Source organism: Corvus cornix, chromosome Z (genome assembly GCF_000738735.6).
Source record: "Corvus cornix cornix isolate S_Up_H32 chromosome Z, ASM73873v5, whole genome shotgun sequence".
Taxonomy (NCBI): Eukaryota; Metazoa; Chordata; class Aves; order Passeriformes; family Corvidae; genus Corvus; species Corvus cornix.
Window position 1 is genome coordinate 72,466,937 of NC_046357.1, and position 14,211 is coordinate 72,481,147.

The 14,211-nt window shown below is 43.0% G+C and overlaps 1 protein-coding gene across 5 annotated transcripts in view; it reads right to left on the reverse strand.

The window, feature by feature from the left end:
- Positions 1-13,726, reverse strand: part of ZNF462 (zinc finger protein 462) — a 90,012-nt gene extending 76,286 nt beyond the window's left edge. For 3 of the 5 annotated variants that reach the window (XM_019289636.2, XM_039567826.1, XM_019289633.3), the window contains exon 1: positions 12,662-13,726. The gene's annotated coding sequence lies outside the window, so the exon portion shown is untranslated. The remainder of the gene's footprint in view (positions 1-12,661) is intronic. The other 2 variants (XM_010405673.4, XM_019289634.2) reach the window with 2 other exon arrangements.
- Positions 13,727-14,211: the final 485 nt, after the last annotated feature.

Consider the following 14,211-nt stretch of genomic DNA (forward strand, 5'->3'; position numbering starts at 1 on the left):
CATATGTCCCTGCAGATTGCTTTGTATCTTAAGCGACAGCTCCTTGCTGAAACAGGCTAACTCAGTGGAAGACTGCCAAGCATGCTGTGGTGAGATTATCATCTTAGTAGTTATTTATAATAAACTATCTTCAGCAAGTAGCACCTTTTTCAGTAGGAAAAAGTCAAGGACAATGCATTTTCTTCGCAGTACAGAGATGGTGTATGAGAAAACGTGCAGACAATTATCTGGTGGCATTGTTCATTTGCATATGAAGAAGAACCTCTGATGAACATTCCTCCAGCATGTTCTGAAAACTGTTCCAACGCCACTAGAAAAGGCACAAAACAACCAGCCACTACAAAATACAACCTGCAATGGAAATTATGTGGATAGACAGAACAGGGTGGCCATACTTTATTTTTAAAAAATCTTTTGATTTGCCTGCATCCCTAAGACTTGTGATGATGAAACAGCCACACCATGGCATATCTATGGAACCAAGAGAGAGTTCTGCCCTGAGAGATGGTGTTCAAGTCTCAGATAACTCCTCAGTGCCACTTCTTTGCAAGAGCCCTATGCAGAAGTGCCAGAGTCCCATAGCTCCAACCAAAAAATCTGAATGGGGCCAGTGGGGCAGTTTTAAGGATGGAGTTACTGCAGAACAGAACAAACAGTCTTCACACACAAGCCATGTTTTATGTGCATTCCCTCCTCCCATCACCAAGTTGCAACTGGGAAAACATACCTGTGGGCTGACTACTCCCACACTCCCACTCCAGTTCTTAGGAACACATGAAGGAAGTCATGCTTCTGCAGGGCTGCCACGGAACGGTGTCTAAGACAAGGATTCATTCAAGGGGATCTGTAATATATTCTCTGAAGATCCTGCTGAACAAGCAATGGAAACCATGAGAGCTCTGATTATGAAGTTCAGCTCTGCTGTGTCCATCAAGAAGCAAGCTCTGGTATTCTGGAGTTTCCCAAGCTGCAGCTACAGGAAGGTATCTCCAAATGGTATGGGTGGGAAAAAACCCTAGACCAGTTGACCAGTGTGTGGCTGAGCTGACAGAAGACATACCACCAGATTTTTTAAGTCCATTGAATGCTTAGCAAGCTTATTTAGAAATCTTCTTTCTGCAGATTTAGATAGACATGTAACAAGATTTGGCTCTTAAAAAAAAAAAAAAAAAAAAAAAAAAAAGGTGTCATGGCTTTAGCCAAATAGGACAAAGGCATTCTAAAAGTGCATTTCTGCTAAAAAGAAAGCAGGAACAGTTACAGTAGCTTCCTAGAGTTTCTGAGTAATTACAGCGTTTCAAGGTCTACACAGTATCACAGCATTCCATACCTTCTGCATTTCGCAGCTGCAGTTCAACGCTCCCAAATGGTTACAGCTTTTGAACAAACTGTGTCTGCACTAAAGCCAAAAGGATCTACAGTGGAGCTTCATCGGAAGCTCAGGACTTGCACATGACTGAACGCTTCTCTTTCTCCAGCTCTGCTTAGCCCTTCAGCCTCCCCCCAGCCCCTTTTATAATCCATCTGACATGCCTCTGGAGTGCACTTCATTGCTTTGTGTTTGGTTTGGTTTTTTTAAAAAGAAACATACACACAAAAACCCAAAAAAAACCCCCAAAACAAAACCAAGGATAAAAGCCCCCACAGGTTCAGAAAGAGAGGAAGAATGGAGCCCTGCTGGGCTGAAGTTTTCAGATGACAAAGCTGAAGGTAGTCGTTTAATACCAACTATGAAAGCAGCACAAAAGGACAAGATGCAGAGGGGGGAAAAAAATCTATTTGGGCTTCCTGCACTGGCATGAAATGGCTGCTTTCCTTCTTACTGCCAGCTCCCATGCTTCATGTTGACATTACACATCCTGTGCTGTAGATCCACCCCCATGCTGATGCTTGCCCAACAGAATTATCTCCTGCGTCACAGCAGTGGTAACAGAACTGCTGGCTCTGCAGATCCCAGAGCACCATTTCAACACTTAATAGATGCAGCAACTGGACACACCACCAGATATTCCGGGCTGGTTTATGGCACTCTCAGCGCTGTACTGCTTTGCCTAACCTTCTGTTAACCAGATGGTCTGCTCTCCCCTTGGGACCAAACCATTAAACTTTATTTTATTAATTTCTACCAAAACGCAGGGATGGTTTGGAGTACTTGTATCTGGTTTATCTCCAACAGGGTTGCTAAGATGGAAATGGCCTAAAAATAACTGGAAACGCTGCTTCACACCAACAGAGAACAAGATCTTTTGGAGTAAATATTTAAATGATCTTCCAGATGAGCCACCACAGCAGCATGAACCACATGGATGGGAACTTGCATTATGTACACACACGCAAAGGTACACGCTCCTGTCATTGTGGAAGGACCTAGGTTGCCTTTTTCCTGATCCAAAACACTTTTGTCTTCAACAAGCCATTACCATATTAGTATCTATTCAAGCCAATCCCTTAATTAAGAAGAAAAAAATGAGGCAAAATGAGGGCTTCCAAAACCACCACAGTTAATGATGGGACTCCAGAATGCATGAACATCATCCACAGGAATCACACCAACAGGAATGTTCTCACTAGAACGTCTGCAAAGTCACATGAAATCGTACTTCAGGGACACGCCAGCACTAATTGAAGTCAAAGTTGAGTATTTATAACATTCATGCTCCTACTGTCAAAATAGAAAGAGTGAGAATGAAAGAAGGAGCACATGAATGAAAGTGAAAGAATTATCTCATGCATATGCTTCCGCTGAATCTTGCAAATCTGCTACAGCCATGCCCTCACATGCAACCACAAATGAGCATCTCATGTATGTAGGTGGAAGCTGTTGAAAGTTAAGGGCATCCTCAATTCAAGATGTAATTTTCAAACGCCTCCCTGAAAGCTCCACAAGAATTACTCCACGCAGCGAAGGATCTGATCTTCAAATGTTTACTCACACAAGTAGCTGCAGTGAAAACTCAGAATCAGAGCACAGCGACTATTCACATGAATGAGCTCTTAGAGCACAAGGGCTTTAGCTCCCATCATCTATTATCTACCAAATGCAATACGGTAACATGAAAATGCAGCAGTGGTGAGGCCTGACCTCTTAAAAAGCCTTTGTTAACATTCCTAAAAGTGGCAGTGAGCAGTTATGAAATAAATAAATAAAGCGCACATGCCTGCACACTCAACAAAATCCCAGGAATGTAAGAAGAATCCTGTAAAAGTTGCAGTTTTGCTGTCTTCCAAAGGAAATAGGAAGCAAATCCACATAAAATCTAACTATAACAAATCATTAAAAGCTGTTCTTCATGGCTACCACCACAGTGCAGTGCTTCGAGAGCACGACTGGATTCACTGCTCAGATTGCTGCTCGCATAAATTTGTCTGAGACTGGAAATCATCAACCTAAAGCTCCAAATCTCTGCAGGCTGGGGTGTCAAACACTCAAAGAGGACGGCACTGCCACTATCCAACTTCCTACATGTGACTAACTTCTTCACACCACCTGGGCAGCTAAAATGTTCTTGTGGTCATCCATTACTAAAAGTCTTACTGAGACATGAATAACCCTCCAATCTGGATGTCAACAGATCAGCAGGTATTGCCTTCAGCTCATAAGCAGACTGCTTAATTCACCTGTAAAGAGGATTAGATGTCTTCAGCACATCAAGGAAACAAGCATGAGAACAGGCTGTGTGACATTTTAGCTCCATCTATCTTTAAAATTTCCCCAAAGAGCAAGATTTTTTTTTTAATGTCCCATTTAAGTTACTAACTCATCATCATATGACTGGCCTCCACTGCTATGACATACAAAACTTCAGTATATGGTGACAGGCCCCCTAGAAAGTCATTCCACAACCTGAAACATCATCTACCCTTCAAACACACTAAAAATAGATTCCTCACCCCCTTGAGGTCTCAGCAGCCCATCTGATATTACAGTACAGTATTAACAAACCTATGTAGACACGAATTCTTAAAATAAATATCTTCAGAGATAAGACCAGAATACCAGCAAGCAAACTATATTCCTGTGCACCACTGGTGAACCTGTGGAAGCACTGAAGAACCATGGAGGGCAATGACCATTCCATGTTCATTTTGCAGGAGCACAACTCGTGCAACCTTTGGTCAACCTGCCTGACACCTTGCAAAGCAGCTTCTGACTGTCTGAAAGACATTTTCTGAGTACAGCCTCAGCAGTTTTTTTATGTGGTTGCTTGGGAGAACAACACACTGAAAATCTTGTCTCCCCCCCAGCCCCTGCCCCACGGTGGGAGGAGAGCAGCACATTTGTAGAGGGTGTGGAATGGAAAATTCATAGTAGTACTTTATCACCTCTGCAATCTGATCCTTTTAGAATAATTCAGGTTTACTCATTTATTCATGCAAAGACCCAAACACACTGACTCACTCTCTCAGTGGTCCCAGTGAGTAATAGTTATGTCCTTGGAGCCAGAGATTTCAGGTCTCACACATGCACGGGGTGTTCTGGCAGGAGAAACCCGCATGCTCTTGAGCAACAACAGCTTCTTCTCAAACCTACCAGGATGGGAACACACCAGGAGCCAGGGCCACTGAAGGGTTAAACACACCCATCCTGCAAGCCCCGAGGTGCCATTCACCATCTATGCTGAGAAGAAATGTGGCCTTGGGTCACATTTACCTACAGAAGGGCTGCTGGAGTGCTCCTCTGCCCAGGCCCTGGTGCTGTTGCACACTGGGCTGTTTCACACCATCTGCTTGATCACAGACAAGAGAACTTGGCCTCTAGGTGACCTGACAGAGCTGAAAGCTGATACGCTTTCTCCCCACTGCCCTCCCCCAGCAAAGATAAAGGTCATTTAGACCAAAAGAAACCTGTCCACACTGACTTGAAGTTACATTAATTCAACTTTTGGGATGCACTCCTGGCCGGGAACCCAAACCCTTTCTCGAAGGGCTGCAAGCCACAGCCATATGACGGGGCAGGAACAATTCAGCAGTCAAGGAGCTAATTAACTAGGCTGAGAGCTGTCTGGCTGCTCTCAATTTTCCATCAGCCATTTGTTACATTTTTTTATACTTGTCAAGCTATTTAGAAGCTGAGCAGGATAGAAGCAAGGCTTCAGAGCCCGCCAGTCCTGGAGGTCCCACATCCAGGAGCCAGAGCCACCCAGCTGTAGACAGAAGGGAGGGGAAAAACTGAAATGCAAAATCAGAGCTCCCAATCAAATACTGAGAGAAATAATTCCAAATTTCTTCACACTGAAGTTTTATTTATTTATTTGTTTTCACAGCGCCACTTGTCTCACAACACAGAAGAAAACAAGAAGATGACTCCGTTGGCCACCGTGCCTTCCAAACTTTGCTGCATCACCAACTAAGCAGGTACTGTGAATATATGTATTTGTCCATACTCACCGCAAGCAACAACACACTTGAGAAGACAGGATCAGTCAGAATTACAGCAGTGACACAGAAACAAGGTGGCAGGTAACCACATCTCATCTCTCAAGCGCCTGCCAAGAGCAGAGCAGGTTTGCTCCAGTCTCACACACCAGAACCACTCATGAAAGGAGGCTTTTCTTTTCTTATCTTGGTTTGTTTTAACACACACAGCAACAGAATCCAGCACCAGGGTCTTAATTTCCAATATGGCTGTTAAATCCTAATTATGCCTATTTTACTGGGTAGGGGGATAGATGGTTGAAGGAACAAAAAAAATTAAGAGCAAGATTTCAAGGGCTAGACAGCAAATCTTTGGTCTCCTTACAAAGAGCCTCATGTCCACAAATCTAGCTGAGTCTGACTAGAACTGAAGAATCCAAGTCTGAGTTAAAATAAATAAACATCCATGGGCCTCTTAAGTTCTCTCCAGAAGCAGTTTGCTCAACTAGAGATGAGTACTCATCCTTGACTCACTGCAGCCCCCTCAAGACCAGCACTCCTCAGGCTGTTCCAAGTTTATCCCAGACTGCAGTTATCAGTTTGTTTAACAAAAACATGAAAACTAAAAATTTAAAAAAAAAAAAAAAAAAGGAAATGACAAAAAAGTTGTTAAACAATCACCACTGACATAAACCACTTTCACCAATCCTTCTGGAATTTCTGACCTAGGATCTATTTCAGCTGCCCTAATATCAACAAGAGGGAGGCAGAAAGGAAAAAAACAAACCCTTTTCAGCATCATCAGCCAGCTGAATTCTGACTTTTGGGCCACAGCAAGGCCTTTATTAATGATCCCTTTCCCAGCTGCACACTCAGTTGAATTCTCCAGCATGTCAGTGATTAGAAGGTAAATGGACCACCCTCCACATCACCATCATGCTGGACCAGAATCTTCCAGCACAAGTAGTCTCCCCTTAGCTTTGCTGTTTATTTGACAAATACGGAGAAAATTAAAAAAAAGTGTGCCTGCTGGAGCACAGGTTCCAAGCGTCACATGCCCCCATCCTGCTCTTTTCTTTGAGAGGTCTGGGGACAGTGTGTGGGAGGAATGTGTTTGCCTGGCTCCTGTGATAAGTGGCCATTGTGCTTTGAAGCATTTGCATGACAACAGTCCAACCCAGGATGACCCATCTTCTTCCCAAAAGGAATATCCTATGATGCCTTCTTTCCGCAGCAGCCACCGATACCACCCCAAGCCACTGTTTGAACCTAAGAGCTGCAGGCGGAAAGGAAGGGTTTGCTCATCCGAGCAATGCAAAAGAAGCCCCCATTGTCCTACCAGGCCACGGAAACACTGACCACATGTGCATCAGAAGATTCCATTTTTAGCATCTTTCAAAACAAAGTCTTCTCTTTCACATTATCACGAGCACACTGAATCCTCAGTCTTCCTATATCATTCTCTGCAATGTCTGCTTTGTTTTGTCTTGAAAAATCGTTCTCTCCTGCCTCTCTACCCCATGCCATTGCTCTGTTAGCAGCAAGTTTCCACTGCACATAATTACGGCATGCTTTAGCCTACTTTTTTTCTGTTTGCTGAATAGCTCTGCCTATTTTCTACTTGTGCTGATGCTACCATTTACTTTTCCTGACGCTCTAATCCTTGTATCCTTTGAAGGCCTGACTTCCTCCACACCATGACAGCAGCTGGGGTTCTCAGGCCCCTTTCCAGACCTTTTTAATAGCAACAGTAATGCCACTGATGAACATCCTACTTCCTAATCTTCAGGTCAGCATAGAGCCTGCATCTGTAACAAGTGCTGCAAATACACCATCCAGGGCTGCTGAGCACCCATTATCTAAATGACTATCAAGTTATTAATTGCATATTCCTGGAACTGGAAGGAGAAGGAAAAACACAGCCACATAATGCAAGCACTTAGCTTCTTCACACATAATCCCAATTAGAAGGTCTTATTTTCCACCAGGAAGTAACAAGTGACACACTTCAGGAACTGAATACTTAATATAACTGGTTCAAAACTAATAGAAGTAGCCCAGTGAATCAAGTGCTTTCTCAGAATTATTCGTCCTAAACACACACTGGCCTTGCAATGATTTCTACCCTAATAAGCTCTAAATAAATCCTTCCTAACCACTCAGTACATTGATGCTGTGCCTACAGCTCTTTATGCTGACATTATTAAACAAGTATTCTTAAAGAAATTGTGTTTGACTCCACTCAAGAACAATTCCTGAACATCCTGAGATCTCCTGTTTCCATCTTCCTTCAATTGCCAGCTAAACTAAACTAAATTAATTGCTTCTCTTGATGGATCTTACCATCTTCTACCTAAGAAGCTGATTTTAGCCCAAGCCAAAACCCCACTGTACTTCCCCTAGACAGCAGCTGTGGAGGTCCATCATTATACCACCAAAAAATCCAGCCAAAAGCGATGAGACTTTTGATCAAGGTGAAATATAATATACAGCACTGCTGCTAGGTCTGGAACAGATGTCCTGAAAACCAACGGATCTCCAGAAATGACTGCTACAGAGCAGTCAAAACCAATGATAAGGGAAAGCTCTTTCCCAAACATTGCTCAAAGAATAGTTCCTTCAAGTATTGATTAGGCCAGGATATTTTGAGTTACTGCAGTAACATATGTTGCCTCAAGCTGACCAAAGCAACTGTACCAAGATCTTCAACTCCCAGAGAGCTGAAAAGAGCACAGGAAAAAAAAAAAAATAATTACGTTGTACTTAAAATCGTATTCAACTATAAGGCACTAGACACAAAGATTCCCCTTTCGTCATCTCAGACTCTCTCCTCTCCTTCAAATCCCTTTAGAGATGTATTTGTGCTGCAACTCCTGGCACGGCTCAATAAAGCTCAAGAGATGAGGGGCAGACTTTTTAGTTCTTTGGCATTGTTTTTAAAGTTAAAAGAACAAAACGGAATAGAACCCAAAAGCAGTCTCAGTGCTTTTGTATTTACCTATGTTCTGAACTTCCCAAGCACAACCTGAGAGCAGAAGAGTACTTCCAAAACTCAGGACGAAAATGAAGAGCACATTCTATTAAACCTGGTCCTCTTAGTTTGGAGACTTCTACTGATGCCCTTTTTTTTTGCTACAACCAACAAGATAATTATCATAAGTCGATCTATCTCCCTTCCTCCCCCCTTTTCTTCTTTCAGCACTGGCATACAAACCATGCTATTTTAACTTCTTTCCTGTTCTCCCAGTTCTTCTGGAACATTTTATTTTCAACAGTCAACTCATTTGGAGAAGTGCCATGCTGAAGTTCAACCGTTTACAATGTTAACTGTGTCTCTGCCAGCAGCTGAGGACTTGCATCACACCACCTTCTCCAGCACCTCTTGATTAAACAATTAAGAGTTCCTCTCTCTGAGAAGTCAGATGTTTAAGCAACCTTCACTCTCATCGCAGTCCTATTTTTTTTCCCCCCCTCAAAAATTATTCTCACTCTCTGAAGAGTAAGATGGCATTTCTCATTCTCTCCTCAACTAACACTTAGCAGACCTCCTGCTCACCTCCTATGGGCCCACAGATTTCTTGGTTATTTAGTGTTCTAGAGTGAAGCAACTGTTTGACAAGCAAGCAAGCATTTGAACTGATGAAGTTCAACATCTCTGCTGAAGCCAGCAATTAGAAGTTCATACTTGAACACATCTTGGATCAAGAATGCACCTTAAGCAAATCATACAGTTCTGGCACAGGTAGCAGACCATATTCATCCAGAACAAGTTCACAAAAATATATAATCTTTAAAGTAGAGAAATATCTGTTAAGAGTCAAAATAGAGAAACATATGATGTTAAAGGAGAATTTCCATTATTTTTCTCCTACAATGGATTGGAACTGTAACAAAATATAAGGAAAAAAAAGACACATGAAAGGACACAGACATCTTGGCCTTCGTAGACCTTTCCTGATCTGTGAAAAACAGGACCTCCTTCCTCTATTAGCAGCTTCTTCAGATCACTATCTCACTGGGGACTTTTGCATTTGTCCCTAAGTTTGCCTGGTGAAGCTTCAACATGGGACAATATTAGTTAATAAACAGTACACAACTGTTCACCAATTTCACACTTTTAAGTCCTTTTTATGCGGTTTCTTACTTCAAAGCAGTGTTGTTCTGCCCAATTAAGGAAATTATCCACAACACCACACAGAGAAAGTGTTACAGTAAACTGAGGTAATCTCAATTTATGTTGTAACTCCACACATGTTGCTTGGAATAACGGGAAAACCCAATAAGAAAAGATGATTTACACTGGGTTTCTGTGAGTTCCAGATTTCAAGAGACATCTTTTGAGCTCTTCTGAAGTAACCTCCCTCAAACTGTAAGTTGTACTATTATAAGACTTAAGTTCTTCCCATTTCCTTTTTAAGGCTAAAATTAAACTTGCCCATTCCTTGGGGCCCAGAGGAACATCTGCCAGATGTCCAGACATCTATGTTGAACAATAGTCATCTACTTGTCAACTCTCTTTTTAATCATCCTTTTATCGGTCTTCATAAAAGTCAGTCCTCTTTTAAGTCAAAGTTCACAACACTAACAAATTTGTTATAAAGGTTACTGGATTGGAATAATCATATTTTTATCCGTTTCCACTTGCAGTTGCCCTACTTTCCCTTTCCAGCACCCCATTATGTCCTCATATTCTTCACAATCTTAAGCACACACAATTGTATTTTTAGTTTTCCTCTTGCAACAAAATAGTATTTTTAATTACAGAAGGAAATTGTAAACATGACATCTTAAGTTTCTCAACAACATAACCTGGTATGAAGCTAGTGAAAATATGAAAGGAAATCAAGTAATTGTTTACATATTTTTAAAGTAGTGGTTCATAGGCTATGTCTAATAGGTGTGAGAAAAGTGATTAAGAAAAGCATATTTAAATACTGGAGAACAAGGTATCAGTGCTTATTCTTTCTGTTAGAGCTTGCACCATGAAAAGGTTCTGTGTGCTCCAAACCAAAACCAATTGAAAGCCATTGTCTGAATGAAGAAATTTATGCCTAATTAGGAGAAACATCCATGTCATCACCATGGCATGAATTAAGATCTTCTCTCTGGAGCTTCTTTAAAAACCAATGGGTTTTCGGGTTTTTCTTATTTGTTTCTTTGTTTGTTTGGGATTTTTTTGGGGAGTAGAATTGTCTTGCGTTGTTTTGGCTGGTTTTTAGGTTTTTTTTCAATAAAAGTTCTTCAGCTAGTATTGTAATAGCAAGGTGAACTTCAGTCTGTGTGGGCAGAACTACAGCAAAAAACACCATTAACAAGAATATAATTCTCTGAAGAGGTTTCAGTCTCATAGGGAGGAAACCCAGGAAAAAAAAAAAACAACAAAAAACCCCCAAACAAATAAACAAACAAACCATTAAAACACCACCATTCTCACTCCAGCTCAAACTACTGCAATGTTGTTTGGTTTTCTAGGGTGTAAGAGGCCCTCCCATAAAGGTCCTGATCTTAAATCTCAGCGTTGTTCTTGGATTGCACATGCCACGTTCAAGGGCAGTGTGTCTGCAGGGCACGCCGTAGTGCCAGCACTGGGCTGACCTCCCCAGAAGTAAGAGGAGAGATTCACAGCTCTCTGTCAGAGAGCCACAAGCACTCTGCATACAGTCCATATAGGGGATGGATATTTGGGATCTGACCCAAATAACCAAAGGTCAGTGGGCAAATTTTCAATTTTTCTTCAATGGCTGATTTAGACCTGTGCAGAGACTGAAAAATGCATCAAAGAATATCACCTCAGGGGGAAAAAAGGAAAACCAAAACACCACAACAACAGCAGAAACAAACAAACAAAACCCCAAAACCAAAAGCAGTTAACCTATTTGTCAAAATATAAGATTAAACATACCTGAATGGTATGTTCCATGGCCCTCTTCTGAAAGATGGAGACAACCAGAGTATCTTAGTAATTTGCATCAGCAACCAGAACTTAAGAAATGCACAGTTGATAAAGCAATATCCTTGCACAGCATATTAGATTACGCATTAAAACATTTCTTCCACAGCAAAAATAAAACAAGGGCATTGATTTTAACGTTTAAGCCGGATCTCAAGTTCATCACCCATCACTGCAATCCTCAAATCTTTCTGGTTTTTTGCACATCTGGGATCGTGTTCTGATTCACATTCACTGGTCCCCATCCTGCCACTTAACAGCTTTCCATATTTGTTCTTAAATCCCTCAGAGTAACCAATGTAGGGACATTACTCACACCTTCCCATGGAGCTGTGCCTTCAAACTCAGCAGCACTGCACCCTGGTATCCCCCTCATGCATTTGAGGATGTATTTTGAACTTATTGAGGAGCTGCATCTACTGTGCAGCAGACGTGTATTTTTCAGCGGGTGGGAAAAGATCCGAGGCCTGCTTTGGGTCTACTCAAAATCGCTTCAGATTAAAAGGTGGGTTAAAAACAAAGCACACAAATTCCTGCTCAACTGCTATCTCACTTTAAAGATCTCAGGTTTCCATAATGACATTAAAATCACAGTAAGAATGTTGCTGTAAGTTTTCAGGAAAACAGAATATTTTATGACACCAAAAAGACAGCTGTGAAAACTGTTTTGCTTTTTCCAAGAGAAATTATGTATGTTATGATGCTCTGAGGAACCTACTAAACGCTTGCCAGTATCACTTTAATGCAACCTAGTGAGTGGAGAGAAATATTCCATCTTAATTTAAAACACATCCAAAAGAAGGAATGCTCTTGAAAATGAGATGTTAAAAATCCCAAAAAATTAGGCATCAGCACCTAGGAAAAAAAGAGACATTTCATGATACCCTCTGGAAGAACCTGAGCAGCCTCAAGCTGCAAGCACTTACCTCCAAATGCTTTCAGGAATCTATAAATATATGCTTATATACACTATTTACTTGGCCAACTGATCAACCTCCAAAATCCTGTGGTCTTTAACCAAAGAAAAATATCTAGAAAGGTGGCCTCCGCATGAAAGCATCAGAGAAAAAAAGCCTGAGGATGTGTTTCTCTGTGTGAAGGAGAATCTGAGCAATTTCCTCCAATCCTCATTTCCTGATAGCATGAAGACAGCGAGAAGACCCATCACAATGTTGTGCATTGAAAAATCTGAAGGAAACCTTAGGGGAAAAAATCATGATTAAGCCAGCTCCTGCCCAGCAAAGCCTCAAAACATGGAGAGACATCCACAATGTTAGGAGCACTTCCCATCTCAGCTTTGTCTACTCTCTCTCTCCTCCATTTTCTGGTGGAGCTAGAGAACATGACATGGCTTACCTGACTCAGATCACAGCTCTCTGCCAAACTAGTCACTTCCTCTTAGACATGCAAGCAGCTTCATGAGACAAACAGACCCCCACAGACGCGCACACAAAAGCAGGAGCAGAAAGCACTCAAAACTTGAAGGTCTTTCCCCTTCCAAACACCAGAAAAACAAATGAAACTTTTCCCTTTTTCTCCCCCAAAAGAGGGGAGGTGAAGGGAGGGGGAAGAAATCCTATCAGATCACAACTACATGAAGCTCCAGGAGGATCTCTCTGTGTGGAGAATAGAAACCACAATGCTGAGAGGAGCCGGGGGGGACGGGGGGGGAAGGAGAAGGTTACTCCAGAAGACATAAAGAGCCTGTGGACCGTGTGTGTGCATGTGTGCGAGAGCGAGGAGAAGCTTTGTGTTGTGGAGCCTGGACTGGAACCAAAGCAGACAGCTTGCAAATGGAGGACAGGGAGATAAAGAAAGGGAAAGAGGGGGAGAGATAGGGAGAAACCTGCTCCGGGTGGGTTGAGAAAGGGGCAGGGGAGAAAGCGCCTTCTCCCTTGCCTGGTTTAAAGGTAGGGACATCGGGGAACTGAGCAAGTAGAAGTGGGCTCCTTCCCCTTCCTTTCTTCCCTTCTCGCTCTCTTTTCTCTCAAAGGAGAGCACAAGCGTGTGTAATGGCTCCTGCTCTCCAGCTGAACGCTGTCCTCCTCCAAGCCACCTCCTGCGGGCACCACCAGCCCCCCAGCCCCGACGCCGCCGGGGACCCCCGCATCCCAACTCCAGGAGAGCCGCGGTGGAGGCACCACCGCCGGGGTGAGGGACCAGCCTCGCCAGCGGCGAGGAGGGCAGCGAGAGGGGACGAGGAGAAAGAGGAGGAGGGGGAGAGTGCCTGGGAGAGAGAAAGAAAGCAAGAAAGAAAGAAAGAAAGAAAGAGAGCGAGAAAGAAAGAAAGGAAGAAAGAGGTCACCCGATTGCGTGGGTCGTGCCAGCACGGAGCTTTTCTCTCCTCCGTGTGTCTCCCGTCTCTGATCCAAGTCCACACGCACAGCACCATCCAGACCTCGCACACACACACATATCCTCTCAGGCACCCCCCACCCCGAAAGCTCGGCTGGTATCTCACTTATCTCCCCATATTTCCCCCCCACCCCCCCGTAATGCAACAACAAAAAATTAATTAACCGCCTTCCTCCTCCTCCCACCACCACCACCACCACCACCAGCACCTCCTCCTCTTCTCCTCCTCCATGCAAGAGACTTCTCTCTCAAACAAAACACCCCGCTCTCGCTCCCCTCTCTTCTCTTTTTTTTTTTCTTCCTTTCTTTCTTCTTCCTTCCTCCGTTGACCGAATGAATGGATTTCAGAGGAAGGTGGTGGAAAGAAAGACAGACATAAAAGACCAAACAAAATAACACACGCACAGACACACACACACAGACACACACAGACACACACACACACAAACGAGAGATGATCTCTCCAATGCCAAACCAGAGATGGGTTTTAATTGCAAGAACTTACAGGAGCGTCCCGGCACTGCTGCTCTTGCTGCTGCCTCCTCTCCTCT